Source organism: Saimiri boliviensis, chromosome 1 (assembly GCF_048565385.1).
Source record: "Saimiri boliviensis isolate mSaiBol1 chromosome 1, mSaiBol1.pri, whole genome shotgun sequence".
In the NCBI taxonomy this organism is placed as follows: domain Eukaryota; kingdom Metazoa; phylum Chordata; class Mammalia; order Primates; family Cebidae; genus Saimiri; species Saimiri boliviensis.
The window spans coordinates 26,010,967-26,024,568 of record NC_133449.1 but is presented as its reverse complement, the minus strand read 5'-3'; the positions used below and the strand labels follow the sequence as shown (position 1 = coordinate 26,024,568).

The following is a 13,602-nucleotide window of genomic DNA, read 5'->3' as shown; positions in this document are numbered from 1 at the left end:
ATTTCCGCTGGAAAGTCACAGAGAACGTTGACTTTATTTCCCTTGCTATAAAGTTTGCATGTGGAGAGATGGGGAAAAAAATAGGTGCTCTGGTTGGTTTTGGTATAAAGTAAGCTAAAACACATAACCTTAAATACTGTAGGAAAGAGATCATTCACAGACAAATCAGTACTGATCAGATGTCATTAGGACTCCCCCAAAGAGGTAAAATCTCAATCTCTAAAATGTTTACTGAGCATGATCTTTGCTGGGTGGTTCCCAGAGTTCTTTACAATCTAGGCAGTTGGCCACACGCATTCATTAGCTTTATAACTTACATATATTCATCTTATATGTAATATATGTGTGAAAGATTCAAACTCATCAAAATTACTAATTATATATCATGAACCCTTGGGATCACTCACAAATGATTTAATTCAGAAAATGCCGAATTCATGGATGATAAATTCATGAACAAATAATCTTCCTATTCCCCCTCTTCTATTCATGAATGGAAAGACAAGAAAAACTATTCAGAGAATAGGATCTCAAGAACGGAATACTTCACTATTTTTCTCTTCTTTCCTAAAACCTCTATTTCTCTATTAGCTGATATAAGAAGAGTCAAGATAATAAAGCTAACAAAATGAGCAAAGCAGGTGAAGGAAACTCCAAAGGCAGGGAGGGGGAAAAGCACTAAAGGTTGTAGCTACTTTAGAAGGAAGGCATTAACTCCTACGCTTAATGCTATAAAAGCACATCTGTCAACACCAATGGCAGCCACAGCTGATGGAGGGGAAAAACCCATTGTATATCTAGCCTAAGAGTAGACGCAGTAATGAGTAACAGTAAAGAATTAACAGGCATAGTTTTAAAGAGTATTCAGGGTGTGTATTCTGTCAACAGTGTGCATGCTTAACGTGTAGATTTAATTGTTCTTTTTTTTTATAATAAGCCAAAATATCAAAATTGCACACAACTAGTTTCAAGTTCTTATCTGTTAGATATATACTGACATATTCATATGATAAAATGACTGCAATTTATTTCAGAAAAGCCCAAGGTGTAAAGACTATTTATAGTTTATGATGGAGGATGTATACCTTTGTTTTTGTTTAGAATTTTTATTTTTAAAAAGTGTCTTTAAAAATTTTTTAAGTTTTTTATTTTGAAAAAATGTCTTTAGGCCAGGTGTTATGGCTCACACCTGTAATCCCAGCAGTTTGGGAGGCAAAGGTGGGAGAATCCCTTAAGCCCAGGAGTTTGAGACCTTGTCTCCAGCCAAAATTTAAAAACTAGCCAGGCATGGTGTGTGTGCCTGTGGTCCCAGCTGCTTGAGAGGCTAAGGTGGGAGAATCACTTGAGGCTGCAGTGAGCTGTAATTAATAATAATAATAATAATAATAATAAAAGGGCAACCAGGTGCAGTGGCTCATGCCTGTAAACCTAGCACTTTGGGAGGCCAAAGCAGGAAGACCACTTGAGTTCAAGAGTTCAAGACCAGCCTGAGCAACATGGCAAAACCATGTCTCCACAAAAAATTAGCCAAGCATGATGGCACACGCCTGTGGTCCCAGCTACTTAGGAAGTCAAGGCTGCAGTGACCCATGACTGTGCCACCGTACTCCAGTCTGGGTGACAGTGAGACCCTGTCTGAAAAAAAAAAAAAAAAGAAACAAAGAAGTTACATTGATTCATGTGTTTAGTTGTACCTGTATATTTTTACATATTACATAAATACATAGTAGCTAATATTTATTCCCCAAAAGGTTGGACAGGTTCCCCAGCAAAGGGCTTTACAGCAAAGCTCTTCTACTATCTAGCAGGCAGTTTTCCTGGGGCCACCTCAGGCTACAGCACCAATGAACTTTGTCATCCACTGGACCAGAGCCCTGCTTTCTCTCTACCTTTGAATAGTTAATCCCTGGTTAATCTGTTAATAACTTCCAGCTGATAATGATCCTGTTCAAATTACTGTGTAGTTTCTGGTCTTCTGATCAGACCCTAAGAACTCTAGAACTGTATATAGCTCAGAGACTTATAGAGAACATTTAAATAAACTATCAATGCCCAAAATCTCAGAAACAGTTCCATGAAGCTGCTGCGTGGGAGCAGCTATGTGAGCATATTTGGGAGGCTGCCGTTTGAATCACCTCTGACACTTCCTGACCAATGGCATAGTTTGTAATGACAAGAAGAAATATGGGCTCAAATTGGGAGAAACTTAAAAACAAACTGGGGCACTAGGTGTTCTTTGTTTCTCTGCAAACTGTAAAATCAACATCATCAGACAAAAAGGAAAGCCCTTTTTTAAAAGGCTATTTTATATTCTGATGGCTAATGACAGCCATTTTGCCATAAATGTTACTTTGATTCAAGGTAACATAGAATTCTGAATTGTTTCCCTTAGAGAGTAACTGAAGTATACCATCAAAATGTACACAAGTGGACACATCTCTCTGAATCCTTGATTTCTAGTTTCTGAGGGAAACAAAATACCTAACCATTTCTTCAGTATTTAGATTCATACAAATGCACAGTATAATCCAGAATCAACACATGAGATACAATAATGAGAATATGGGCTCTTTTATTTTTTTTTTTTTTAGAGACAGGGTTTCACAGTGTTAGCCAGAATGGTCTTGATCTCCTGACCTCATGATCCGCCCACCTCGGCCTCCCAAAGTGCTGGGATTGCAGGCATGAGCCACTGCGCCCAACCAGAATACAGATTCTTACAGAAAACCCAATAAACAAAATCTCTACCCAATATATAGATTGATTTTTAAAAAGCAAACTGTCTACAGAAAAGCAAATGAGTAAAAGTTTACAAAATTGTTTTAAAGGTTCTAACAGTACTTAAAATTTGGAAAAAGCAATTCTGTGTTGAAGCCTCAACCCTAGGAAACAACTGCCACATTATCATTGGTATTTATGTAACAAACAGAAATCAGGTTATATTTTAGCCACAGAAAACTGAACAAGGAGGTGAGACGTCTCCCAACAAAATTCGTCTTATTGTTTTTAATTTTATGAAATAACTGTTTATTGGTAAACAGTATGGAAATTAACTTTTCTCTACTTATAAATGACCAGATACCACAGTTAGAGAATTTATCTATAATATCAATAACTTTTCATGTCTTGTTTCAACTGTTCCAAAAAGAACTAAGTTACTTTAAAGAACTCTACAATGCCTTTGCTACTAAGTGTACCAGAAACAGTTCTTAACCTCTCCTGGCCTAAATCATGTCCTCCTCCGATTTCACCTGAAACATCAAAACTTCTGTTTTTTTTTTTTCTTACCTATTACTCTAAGGGAAATGCTATCTTTTTTTTTTTTTTAGAGGCAGAGTGTTGCTTTGTTGCCCAGGGCTGGAGTGCAGTGGCACAATCTCAGCTCACTACCACCTCTGCCTCTCTGGTTCAAGCAATTCTCCTGCCTCAGCCCCTCGAGTAGCTGGGATTACAGGCACATGCCATCATGCCCAGCTAATTGTTGTATTTTTAGCAGTGATGGGGTTTCACCATGTTGGCCAGGATGATCTCAAACTCCTGGCCTCGTGATCTGCCCACCCTGGCCTCTCAAAGTGCTGGGATGAGCCACTGCACCCAGCCAGAGACTCTATCTCTTAAAAAAAAATAAAAATAAAAATAAAAAGGGCTGGGCACGGTGGCTCATGCCTGTAATCCCAGCACATTGGGAGGCCGAGACAGGTGGGTCACCTGAGGTCAGGAGTTCGGGACCAGCTTGACCAACACAGAGAAATCCCGTATCTACTAAAAATACAAAATTAGTCAGTGTGGTGGTGTGCCTCTAATCCCAGCTACTCAGGAGGCTAATGCAGAAGCATTGCTTGAACCTGGGAGGTGGAGGTTGCAGTGAGCTGAGGTTATGCCACTGCACTCCAGCCTGGGCAACAAGAGCAAAACTTTGTCTCAAAATAAAAGGAAAAAAAAAATGAGAAATAAAACCTAGAACATGCAATGGCTATTCATCAGGAAATACATTGTCCATTTACAGATACTTGGGCACAGCTTCCTGCTTCTCAATGGGAACACTACTGGTACCTGAGATGAAAAACTATTCAATGTGAAGCTATATCCAGCACAACACCAGACATGTAGCATTCCTGTGACCTGCCCACTAAATGACACTGTGTTCCTCCACCGCAATCACTGTATAATCAAAAACAGCCCCCCAAAATTCTGAACTCTTTCTCTGAGTGTTACACAATCCCACGCATCGCTGAAAACCACTAGTAGTTTGAAAGCACTGCAACTTTTCCTATCTTAATGAAAATCTAACATAGACTCCCAATTTTCTGTCTTAATAAACAGAGCATACTTAATATAAGTTTAACATTTCTTGAGGACAGCCTTGATTAAGAACACTGACTATTGGCTGGGTGCGGTGGCTCACACCTGTAATCCCAGCACTTCGGGAGGTTGAGCCGGTGGATCACTTGAGGTTGGGAGTTCAAGACCAGCCTGGCCAACATGGTGAATCCCCGTCTCTACTAAAAATACAAAAATTAGCCGGGCAGGGTGGTGCATGCCTATAATTCCAGCTACTCAGGAGGCTGAGGCAGGAGAATCGCTTGATCTGGGGAGGCAGAGGTTGCAGTGAGCCAAGATTGTGCCACTGCACTCCAGCCTGGGCAACAGAGCAAGACTCTGTCTAAAAAAAAAAAAAAAAAAAAAAAGAACACTGACTATTATGTATTATTGTGTGTTTTTTTTTTTTTTTTTTTTTTACAAGACAGAGTCTTGCTCTGTCACCCAGGCTGGAGTGCAGTGGCACCTTCTTAGCACTCTGCAGCCTCAAACTCCAGGACTCAAGCAATCCTCCCACCTCAGCCTCCCAAAGAGCTAGGACTATAGAAGCACATCACCAAATCTAGTTAATTCAATTTTTTGTAGAGATGAGGTTTCACTATGTTGGCCAGGCTGGTCTCAAACTCATGGCCTTGAGCAATGCTCCCATCTCAGCCTCCCAAAAGGCCAGGATTACAAGTGTGAGCCACCATGCCTAGCCTGTTATTGTAATATAATAAGGTTCTTAGAAATTAAAGTGTGTGTTATCTTTAATCCTGTATTAGTGACCCAAGTCTATTATATTTGAACATGATACAATCATTATTTGACATACATACCGCTTTACAGTTCTTTTTCATTTTATCCTTTTTAGCCAGTGTTATTTCTTCCTAGACTATCTGTCGACCTCTAGGGCTCTCCCTGTATGACAATAACTTTTTTTTTTTTTTTTTTTTTTTTGAGACGGAGTTTCACTCTTGTTACCCAGGCTGGAGTGCAATGGCGCGATCTCGGCTCACCGCAACCTCCGCCTCCTGGGTTCAGACAATTCTCCTGCCTCAGCCTCCTGAGTAGCTGGGATTACAGGCACGTGCCACCATGCCCAGCTAATTTTTTGTATTTTTTTTTTAGTAGAGACGGGGTTTCACCATGTTGACCAGGATGGTCTCGATCTCTCGACCTCGTGATCCACCCGCCTCGGCCTCCCAAAGTGCTGGGATTACAAGCTTGAGCCACTGCGCCCGGCCGACAATAACTTTTATCACTAATGGCCAAGTTTATTAAATCAAAAGCCTGAAGTAAGAGATGAAGGCTTGAAGATGGCTCCAGCCCTTCCTAAAATTTAAAGTGCATGAGCTTAAAGATAGCTACGCTCCTCCTAAGAATTTAACCTACTTCTGGTTTTAAAACTATGTAATGAATTAAAAAATTCCAAGGATCTGACAGCTGAATAAATCATTAATAAATGATTAAAATTTAATAAATTATTAAGTAATCTTTAGGACTAAAGTATACTACTATATACTACCAAATACTCTGATCAGGTATTATTATTACTAATATTTATAAGTAACTCACCTGATTTCTTTTAGTCCTCTCTGAATAACCTGAAGAATTTCTTTATGACTCATGGGTATATTGAGGTATTTTTCTAAGACCTGAGAAATAAGTATATAATAATAAATTATTTCTAAAGTTCTTATAATTCTATATGCAATTATATTTCTTATAATTATGCCTTAATAATTATATCCAGACCATACATACTTTTCATCCCTTATATTTTGATAAATGAAAAATTAACAACATATATCAGATCTTCTTTCCCTCAGTCATAAATAGCAAGTCAAATCCTGAAGCAGAAATTGATCAAAAAAGCTAAAATTCATAACCCAATTATTCACTACTAATAAATACGTAATTGTTTACTTCTGCCTCCATCCCCACATCCCTTCACTACCTGTGATCTACTGCAGGGTAATCTACCGTTAGATTACCCATTTCCTGGTAAATGTATAGCAAAGCCTAGTAAATCACAGATACACAATAAATCCTTAACCAAAATAAGTAAACAATATAATTATAATAAAATTAAAGTGATATCTATGTTCTGGTTCCAGTGAAGAGCAGGCATAGTCCATTCTGTCTCTCCCACTGAATGTAACTAAAAACCTGGACAGAATGCATGGAGCAGCTATTTGAAGACTTGGGAAATAGTAGCAGGTGGCTTGGAGAGAAAACCACAACCAGGAGTACCACTAGTCCAGCAGTGATTTTCCCGATTTTGTTTCCCTCTGGTACCTCCCCTGAGCCTGGACTCAAAGGCAGCCCAAAACCCAGAACTGCAGGCTAAGTGTAGGCAGAAAGTCTTGCAAAAGAAAAATCTCTTCTTTTGGTCTGAGGCACAGTCAAGAGGACATTTCTAAATACTGGATAGAGAAAGGGAAAATTCTCTGGGTTTCTCCCCCGTTTTCTTTTTCTCTGCCCTTGGCCGAGGCAATCCCATGGGAGCAGCTGTGGTAACACCAGCAGCAGCTAGACAGGGACCTAAAACTCCAAGAAAGCGCAACCTCACAAGGGGTCCTACAAGCATGGGAGGAATCCCTATGATTTATCTCGGTTTTGGGCACAGTGGCTCACACCTGTAATCGCAGCACTTTGGGAGGCCAAAGTGAGCAAATAACAGATAACTTGAGGTAAGGAGTTCAAGACCAGCCTGGCCAACATGTTGAAACCCCATCTCTACTAAAAGTATAAAAATTAGCCAGGTGTGGGGGTGAGTGCCTGTAATCCCAGCTACTCAGTAGGCTAAGGCAGGAGAATTGCTTGAACCCAGGAGGCAGAGGTTGCAGTGAGCCAAGATCATGCCACTGCACTCCAACCTGGGAAACGGTCTCAAAAAAAGAAAAAAAAATTAGCCGGGCGTGTTGGCATATGCCTGTGATTTTAGCTACTAGAGAGACTGAGGCCAAGAATAGCTTGAACTTGGGAAGTGGAGGTTGCAGTAAGCAGAGACCATGTCTCTACACTCCAGCCTGGGCAACAAAGCAAGACCCTGTCTAAAAAAAAAAAGTGCCTAACATACAATTCAAACTTACTCAACATATGAAGAGTAAGGAAATCAATAACTTACAAGAGAAAAGACAAGCTATACACAATAAACCCAAGGTGACACAGATGTTGGAATTATCAGACAAAAGCAGCTATTATAACTATGCTTCAAGATGTCTGGTGAATATTTTTTAAACAAATAGATAACAGAGTCTCAACAGATATACATGTATTATTTCATATATGTTTATTTTGTTGTTTACACTTACATTTCTATATGAAATAAAAATGCAATAACCAGTAATATTTCCAAACATAACATAGCAAGATAAGTGGCAGCCAAAATTCAAATCCAAGTTTTGCAGCACAATAACACACTGTCTCCTGTGTTTGCAACTATTTTCTCATTTGGTCAGCCATAAAACCCAACACATATTTCTGTTGATCATCTTCTTTGATCTCTCTGCTACATCTGACATTGTTAACTGTTCCCTTCACAGACATCACACTCCTAAACTTTTCTTTTTCCCAAAAATATTTTTCTCAGTCTTCTTTGTAGATGTCTTTTTCTATGCCTATCCCTCAAATATTTTATAAACATCCACTTACCCCTTTTACTTTTCACTCCACCAAAATCTCCCTGAATAACATTATCCACACTAAGCCTTAAGCACTCACACTTTGATGGATCAAGCCGCAGTCTACTAAAAACTATTAGAAACTCGTAATCGTTGGATATTCCATAAGCATTTCAAACTTCTGTTGTCCAAAGTTGAACTTAGTGCCTTCATCCAAGTTAAGGCCCATGCAGAAAACTGAACCTTTATTTATTTATTGTCTATGTATTAAAAATAAATTCAGTATTAAAGTACTGAAAATGAACAAAAATATGCTATGGACCTGGACAAGTAATAGTTCACAAAGGGTTAATATAACAGGATAATAACCGTATGAAAAAGCATTTGCACACTAAAGTGTTTATGGATGAAATCATGTGATGTCTGGGAATTATTTCAAAAAATATACAAGAGGATAGGGGTTTAAATATAGCAAGACTGGCCATAAATTGATAATTATAGATGCTAAATGGTGAGCACAAAGATATTCATTATATATTGTCCACTTTTATGTACATATTCAATATCCCATAATAAAAATCTATGAAGCAAATGACTAGCAATCAAATATAATACATTTCAATGTGGGTTTTTCCCTGCCAATTTAAATGGCAAAAACATGGCAAGAATGAACACCATGAAATGGCTACATGTATGAATACATACATCTGTCCAAGGAGCTAGAAAATGGAAATTAATATTTCTGCAGTGTATTAATTGAAAAGTGATTGTTAAATCATTATCAGAATGAGTCACACTCAGAATTGAAAATATTTATATTATCCATGCTATTAGTAAAAATTAATATTTTCTAATAAATTCTGCAGAATAAGGAATTAAGTTATTTTAATATTTTAAAGTGGTTGAAACATCATAAAACATTAAACTATTAGAAGTGGAGACCAAAAATTACATCATATTAGTGAGGCTTTCACTGATTTCCCAGATGTTCTGTACTTCAATGAAACAGAGAAAAACAGTTGGTTAAAACTATTTAAGGAGGCCAGGAACGGTGGCTCATACCTGTAATCCCAGCACTTTGGGAGGCCAAGGCAGGCGGATCACCTGAGGTCAAGAGTTCTGATACCAGCCTGGCCAACGTGGTAAAACACTGTATCTACTCAAAATACAAAAATTAGCCAGGTATGGTGTTGGGTGCCTATAGTCCCGCTTCTGGGGAGGCTGAGGCAGGAGAATAGCTTGGACCTGGGAGGTGGAGGTTGCAGTGAGCCGAGATCACGCCATTGCACTCTAGTCTGGGCAACAGGTGCAAAACTATGTCTCAAAAAATACATATATACATATATACACATACACACATACATATACACATATACATACACACACACACACACACACACACACACACACACACACACAAGTAATGTTTATTTTCTTTAAAACAAAAATGTTTAGGCCAGGCACGGTGGCTCATGCCTGTAATCCCAGCACTTTGGGAAGCAAAGGAAGGCAGATCACAAAGTCAGGAGATCGAGGTGGTATGCACCTATAATCCCAGCTACTCAGGAGGCTGAGGCACAAGGATCGGCTTGAACCCGGGAGGCAGAGGTTACAGTGAGCTGAGATCGCACCACTGCACTTCAGCCTGGGTGACAGAGTGAGACTCTGTCTCAAGAAAGAAAACTTAGTGTTGCAGTGAATAACCATACAGTACATCACTGCACAGGTGAACATGCATATCTCAGACTATTTAAAGCTGTAAGTAGTTTGGGGGGGAAAGAAAAATGTTTTTCAATTACAGACTTAAATATTACACTTTTAGAACATTTTATTATGGAAATTTAAAAACATTTACCAAATTAGAGAGAACATTACAATGAACCATCACATACCCCTCACTGATTTTCAACAACTATCAACACATGGCCTATCTTGTTTCATAAAATACATTCAGCCACCCTCCCTCCACAAACTGGGTTATTCTGAAGCAAGCCTTAGACATTTCATTCATTAATATATGTAGTATATATCTCTGACAACAAGGACTTAAAAAAATTTACACATCAGAAAATGACTATAATTCCTTAATATCAAATTATTTAGTCAATGTCTTAAATTTACATGGAAAAAACTTTTTTAAACAGTTCGTTTGTTCAAACCAATAGACCCACACACATTGCATTTGGTTAACACATGTCTTGAAGTATCTTTTAATCTACGGGTGTCTCTCACTCTTTTTTTCTTCCCAGTTACTTACAGAAGAAAACTAGTAAACTGTGCTATAGTTACCCACATTCTGTATTTTGCTAATCATATGGTCCTCTGTCCCTTGCACTTCCTGAAAATTAGAATTGAAACCTAGGCTTGCTTAGATTCAGATTTTATTTTAGAAAGAAAACTTCATAGGCATACGATATACCTCCTACCACACCACATCAGAAAATACAAAGTATCTATAATCTCTTTTTTGAGATGCTAAGATACATCAGTGGATAGACCGGTCTACTTGATCCACTTATTACGAAGTCTCCCATTGGCATTTCGGTCTAATTGTTTTAGCAGCCACCAGTGATCACTATCTCCATCCATTTTATTTAGGAGCTGGAAAGTGCTGATAGTCTATTGTTCCTTTTTCATTTATAAGCCACAGTCCTAAAAAGAAAGTTTTCCACCATCTATTTGGTTATCTGAGGTACAATTTATATTTTTTAAAAAGCAGGATAAGGCTGGGCACGGTGGCTCACACCTGTAATCTCAGCACTTTGGGAGTCTGAGGCGAGTGGATCACTTGAGATCAGGAGTTTGAGATCAGCCCAGCCAACATGGTGAAACCCCATCTCTACCAAAAATACAAACATTAGCCAGATGTGGTGATGGGCGCCTGTAGTCCTGGCTACTCAGGAGGCTGAGGCAGGAGAATCACTTAAACCCTGGAGACAGAGGTTGCAGTGAGTTGGTATTAAGCCATTGCACTCCAGCCTGGGTGACAGAGCATCCATCTCAATAAAGAAAAAAAAAAAACCCACAAAGATTAGCTGGGTGTGATGGCACATGCCTGTTATCCCAACTAATAAGAAGGCTGAGGCACAAGAATCTGAGGCACAAGAATCGCTTGAGCCTGGGAGGTGGAGGTTGCCATAAGCTGAGACCATGCCACTGGATTCCAGCCTGGGTGACAGAGTGAGACTCTATCTCCCCACCAAAAAAAGAAAATGCGCATATATAGAAATGAGAAAAATGTGCAGACACACTAGAAAAAAACTAAGAGGGAGAGAATGAGGGGAAAAAATGCTAAATGGCCACATATATTACTAAGCAAATATGCTGTATGAAACCACTGCATTATTTTACCACCGGTGGAAAAGACTACAGCAGTTTTGCCAAACTGTTAGCTTACGTTAACCACAGGAGGGCAGTGTTTATCAAACAAAACCTGATAACTGCAAAAGAAATCGCGGGTAATAAAAACAAAAATAAACCTGATTCCACTGAAATGTTGATGGAACTTTAAAGTACAATTTTAGAAACTGTGACAATATAAATAACCACTGAGAAGAATTAAAAATCAACACTACACAGATTTAAATCTAGATTTTAAAAGGGTGCTTAATATAATTGTTTCTTAGCTTATAGATTCCCATTTCAGTTAATAAAAAGGATTTGAAAACTATTTTTTGAGCAGTCAAGAATAATTGAGTTGCCTCTAAGATTCCAGTTTGATTTTAGCTTAAATAACAGCAATATTTCAATTATTGTTGTACTATGAGTTCATTCCAGATAGACAGATGTGCGCAGTCTGAATTCTGTATAATCTATATGACTGTTACATTCAAAATGTCCAAATTAATAACACATTGATCTTTACATAGAGTTGTATCACTGTCATAAGGCTCATTTACTGCCCAAAAGCTTTTTTTTTTTTTTTTTTACAGTTGTCCTAGCTAGCTGAGATTTCATTTTGGACCAAAAAAAAAAAAAAAAAAGCCAGTTGAATTGTTTTGCAGCTGGAGGCATGGGCAAGGGGAGCTCCCCAGGCAGTAAACTCCCCGCGGGTGGGCTGAGGGCTAGGGCTGAGTGTGGAGTGGGTCTCCTGTTTCCTGTGCTCCCCTGCACAGCGGCCTCCCTCCCAGGCTCTGGGGCAGCCTCAGGAAGGGCAGGCTGGCAGGGGCTGTTGCAGCTGTTCACTTGGGCAGGACGTCAGAGGACTCGGACACCAACCAGCCTCCCATCGCGGGTCTCAATCTTCTTCACAACCACAGCCTTGGTGGAGTTGGTGCGGCTGAAGGTGGAGCCCCCGCCAGAGCCAAAGCTGGAGCCCAGGCTGTAGCTGAGGCCGGGGCTTGTGAGGTCCCCATAGGCAGAGCTCAGACCACCTGCATAGCCGCTGGTGGTCTTCATATGGATGCTCATGTTCTGCATCCCGGACTCCAGCCGGCTCTCCTCGCCCTCCAGTAGCTTGCGGTAGCTGGCGATCTCGATGTCCAGGGCCAGTTTGACATTCATCAGCTCCTGATAGTCACGGAGCTGCCGTGCCATGTCCTGCTTGGCATTCTGCGGGGGTTCCTCCAGCTGCTGCTGCTTGGCATGAGCATCCTTGAGTGCATGCTCCCCACGATGCTCAGCATCTATAATGGCAGCCTCCAGGGAAGCCCTCTGGCCTTTGAGGCCCTCGGTCTCAGCCTGGAGCCGGCTGATGTTCCGGTTCATCTCGGAGACCTCAGTCTCCGCAGGTCATCCCCGTGCTTCCCAGCCAGCGTCTGCAGCTCCTCATACTTGGTCTGGTATATGCTCTCCTTGGTCTGGTATACGCTCTCCTCAGCCTGGCTGCGATTGGCAATCTCCTGGCACTGCGCGTTGACCTCAGCGATGATGCTGTCCATGCTCAGGGAGCGGCTGTTGTCCATGGACAGCACCACAGACCTGTCGGAGATCTGGGACTGCAGCTCCGGGATCTCCTCTTCATACAGCTGCCTGAGGAAGTTGATCTCATCAGTCAGTCCTTCCAGGCAAGACTCCAGCACTACCTTGTTCATGTCAGCTTCATCCACACCCTTCTTGATGAGGACAAATTCATTCTCCATCTCTGTACGCTTATTGATCTCTTCCTCATTGCTTGTTCTTGAAGTCCTCCACCAGCCCCTGCATGTTGCCAAGCTCTGCCTCCAGCTTCAGCTTCTCCTGGCCCGGAGTCTCCAGCTGCCGCCTCAGGTTGTTGATGTAGCTCTCAAACATGTTGTCCATGTTGCTCCTAGCCGTTTTCTGCTGCTGCAGGAGGCTCCACTTGGTCTCTAGCATCTTGTTCTGCTGCTCCAGGAACCGCACCTTGTCGATGAAGGAAGCAAACTTCTTGTTGAGGGTCTTGATCTGCTCCTTCTCCTGGGTACCCATGGCCTGGATGCTGGGGTCCACATCCAGCTTAACGGGGTTCAGCAGGCTCTGGTTGGTGGTGACGGCGGTGATGCCTCCCATGCCTATGCCGCTGGCCCCAGCATAGCCTGCACCCAGGCCACCGCGGAAGCCAGTGCTGCTCACTCGGGAGAAGCTCAAGGAGCTTGAGCGGGCACTGGGCCCACTCGTGAAGGAGCGGCTGCTGAAGGCCCCAGGGCCAGAGGTGGACATCCTGTAGGACTTCTGGGTCACCCTGATGGACATGGTGGAGGCAGGAGTGGAGGCA

The 13,602-nt window shown here is 41.0% G+C and overlaps 1 pseudogene; it reads right to left on the bottom strand.

The window, feature by feature from the left end:
* Positions 1 to 9,705: 9,705 nt before the first annotated feature.
* Positions 9,706 to 13,600, bottom strand: LOC101048302 (keratin, type II cytoskeletal 8 pseudogene; annotated as a pseudogene).
* Positions 13,601 to 13,602: the final 2 nt, after the last annotated feature.